This window comes from Arachis hypogaea, chromosome 20 (assembly GCF_003086295.3).
Source record: "Arachis hypogaea cultivar Tifrunner chromosome 20, arahy.Tifrunner.gnm2.J5K5, whole genome shotgun sequence".
Lineage (NCBI taxonomy): Eukaryota > Viridiplantae > Streptophyta > Magnoliopsida > Fabales > Fabaceae > Arachis > Arachis hypogaea.
In genome coordinates this window covers 103,297,737-103,301,545 of record NC_092055.1, presented here as the reverse complement: position 1 = coordinate 103,301,545, position 3,809 = coordinate 103,297,737, and the positions used below count along the sequence as shown (strand labels likewise).

The 3,809-nt window shown below is 42.1% G+C and overlaps 1 non-coding gene across 1 annotated transcript; it reads right to left on the bottom strand.

The window, feature by feature from the left end:
• Window positions 1-700: 700 nt before the first annotated feature.
• LOC112788173 (small nucleolar RNA R71) lies at window positions 701-808 on the bottom strand. The gene has a single exon (XR_003195549.1). It is a non-coding gene; the product is annotated as a small nucleolar RNA R71 (small nucleolar RNA).
• Between the last annotated feature and the right edge of the window lie 3,001 nt (window positions 809-3,809).

The following is a 3,809-nucleotide window of genomic DNA, read 5'->3' as shown; positions in this document are numbered from 1 at the left end:
CACTTCTCTTCCATCCAAAATTCGAACCCCATCTCCCTTTCTGAGTTTGAATTTTTCTTCTTCTCCTTCTCATATTCTTCTTTTCTTCTACTCACACAAGGGGACCTCTATACTGTGGTAAAAAGGATCCCTATTATTATTTTCTGTTCTCTTCTTTTTTTTTCATAAGAGCAAGAACAAGGATAAGAACATTCTTGTTGAAGCTGATCCTGAACCTAAAAGGACTCTGAAGAGGAAGCTAAGGGAAGCTAAAGCACAACCCTCTGGAGAAAATCTGACAGAAATTTTCGAAAAAGAAGAAGAGATGGCAGCCGAAAATAATAACAATGCAAGGAGGATGCTTGGTGACTTCACTGCACCTAATTCCAATTTACATGGAAGAAGCATCTCAATCCCTGCCATTGGAGCAAACAATTTTGAGCTTAAACCTCAATTAGTTTCTCTAATGCAACAGAACTGCAAGTTTCATGGACTTCCATCTGAAGATCCTTTTCAGTTCTTGACTGAATTCTTGCAGATTTGTGATACTGTTAAGACCAATGAGGTAGATCCCGAGGTCTACAGGCTTATGCTTTTCCCGTTTGTTGTAAGAGACAGAGCTAGAATATGGTTGGACTCTCAACCTAAGGATAGCCTGAACTCTTGGGATAAGCTGGTCAAGGCTTTCTTAGCCAAGTTCTTTCCTCCTCAAAAGCTTAGTAAGCTTAGAGTGGATGTCCAAACCTTCAGATAGAAGGAAGGTGAATCCCTCTATGAAGCTTGGGAGAGATATAAGCAAATGACCAAAAAGTGTCCTTCTGACATGCTTTCAGAATGGACCATCCTGGATATATTCTATGATGGTCTGTCTGAATTAGCTAAGATGTCGTTGGATACTTCTACAGGAGGATCCATTCACCTAAAGAAAATGCCTGCAAAAGCTCAAGAACTCATTGACATGATTGCTAATAACCAGTTCATGTACACTTCTGAGAGGAATCCTGTAAGTAATGGGACACCTCAGAAGAAGGGAGTTCTTGAAATTGATACTCTGAATGCCATATTGGCTCAGAACAAAATATTGACTCAGCAAGTCAATATGATTTCTCAAAGTCTGAATGGAATGCAAGTTGCATCCAACAGTACTCAAGAGGCATCTTCTAAGGAAGAAGCTTATGATCCTGAGAACCCTGCAATAGCAGAGGTAAATTACATGGGTGAACCCTATGGAAACACCTATAATCCATCATGGAGAAATCACCCAAATATCTCATGGAAGGATCAACAAAAGCCTCAACAAGGCTTTAATAATGGTGGAAGAAACAGGTTTAGCAGTAGCAAGCCTTTTCCATCATCCACTCAGCAACAGACAGAGAACTCTGAGCAGAATCCATCTAACTTAGCAATTATAGTCTCTGATCTATCTAAGGCCACTTTAAGTTTCATGAATGAAACGAGGTCCTCCATTAGAAATTTGGAGGCACAAGTGGGCTAGCTGAGTAAAAGGGTCACTGAAACTCCTTCTAGTACTCTCCCAAGCAATACAGAAGAAAACCCAAAAGGAGAGTGTAAGGCCATTGAATTGATTACCATGGCCGAACCTGTAATGGAGGGAGAGGACGTGAATCCCAGTGAGGAAGACCTCCTGGGACGTCCAGTGATCAACAAGGAGTTTCCCTCTGAGGAACCAAAGGAATCTGAGGCTCATATGGAGACCATGGAGATTCCATTAAACCTCCTTATGCCATTCATGAGCTCTGATGAATATTCTTCTTCTGAAGAGAATGAGGATGTTACTGAAGAGCAAGTTGCCAAGTACCTTGGTGCAATCATGAAGCTGAATGCCAAATTATTTGGTAATGAGACTTGGGAAGATGAACCTCCCTTGCTCATCAATGAACTAAGTGATCTGGATCAACTGAGATTGCCTCAAAAGAAACAGGATCCTGGAAAGTTCTTAATACCTTGTACCATAGACACCATGACCTTTGAGAAGGCTCTATGTGACCTTGGATCAGGGATAAACCTCATGCCACTCTCTGTAATGGAGAAACTGGGAATCTTTGAGGTGTAAGCTGCCAGAATCTCATTAGAGATGACAGACAACTCAAGAAAATAGGCTTATGGACTAGTAGAGGACGTGTTAGTAAAGGTTGAAAGCCTTTACATCCTGCTGATTTCATAATCCTAGACACTGGGAAGGATGAGGATGAATCCATCATCCTTGGAAGACCCTTCCTAGCCACAGCAAGAGCTGTGATTGATGTGGACAGAAGAGAGTTGGTCCTTCAACTGAATGAGGACTACCTTATGTTTAAAACTCAAGAATCTCCTTCTGTAGCCATGGAGAGGAAGCATGAAAAGCTTCTCTCACTGCAGAGTCAACCAAAGCCCCCACAGTCAAACTCTAAGTTTGGTGTTGGGAAGCCACAACCAAACTCTAAGTTTGGTGTTGAACCCCCACAACCAAACTCTAAGTTTGGTTTTGGGAGGTCCCAACCTTGCTCTGATTTTCTGTGAGGCTCCATGAGAGCTCACTGTCAAGCTATTGACATTAAAGAAGCGCTTATTGGGAGGCAACCCAATGTTATTTAATCATTTTTTATTTTCTCTTTGTTATTTCATGTTTTATTAGGTTGATGATCATGTGGAGTCACAAAAACTACTAAAAAATCGAAAACAGAATGAAAAACAGCATTAAAAATAGAACTTCCTGGAGGAAGGGCTTACTGGCGTTTAAACGCCAGTAAGGAGCATCTAGCTGGCGTTTAATGCCAGAACAGAGCATGAAACTGGCGTTAAATGCCAGAAACAAGCAGCAGTCTGGCGTTTAAATGCCAGGATTGCACCCAGAGGAAAGCTGGCATTAAACGCCAGAAACAAGCATCAGACTGGCGTTTAACGCCAGAAACATGCACCATACTGGAGTTCAACGCCAGAAACATGCTATAGACTGGCATTGAACGCCCAAAACAAGCATGGAAGTGGCGTTTAACGCCAGAAACATGCTGCAGTCTGGCGTTAAACGCCAGGATTGCATATATAGGGCATTTTACACGCTTAAAAGATGAAGGGATGAGAAATCCTCAAACACCTCAGGATCTGTGGACCCCACAGGATCCCCACCTACTCCTTTTCTCCCTTCACACCTTTCCATAACTCTCTCCCCCATCACCTCTTCACCAATCACATCCATCCTCTCTTCCCAAAAAAAAAAAAAAAAAACCCACCTACCCTTAAATTCAAAATAATTTCCCTCCCAAACCCAACCCTAAATAGCCGAACCATAAACCCCTCCCCACTCCTATATAAACCCCTCATTCCCTCTTCATTTTCACACAACACAACCCTCTCTTCACCCCTTGGCCGAAAACACTTCTCCCTCCATCTCCTCCATTTCTCTTCTTCTTCTACTTCTTTCTTTTTTCTTTTGCTCGGGGACGAGCAACCATTTTAAGTTTGGTGTGGTAAAAGAATAGCTTTTTATTTTTCCATAACCATTCATGGCACCTAAGGCCAGAGAAACCTCTAGAAAGAGGAAAGGGAAGGCAATTGCTTCCACCTCTGAGTCATGGGAGATGGAGAGATTCATCTCTAAGGTCCATCAAGACCACTTCTATGAAGTTGTGGCCAAGAAGAAAGTGATTCCTGAGGTTCCTTTCAAACTCAAAAGGAATGAGTATCCAAAAATCCGACTTGAGATTCAAAGAAGAGGTTGGGAAGTTCTCACCAACCCCATTCAACAAGTCAGGATCTTAATGGTTCAAGAGTTCTATGCAAATGCATGGATCACTAGGAACCATGATCAAAGTGTGAACCCGAATCCAAAG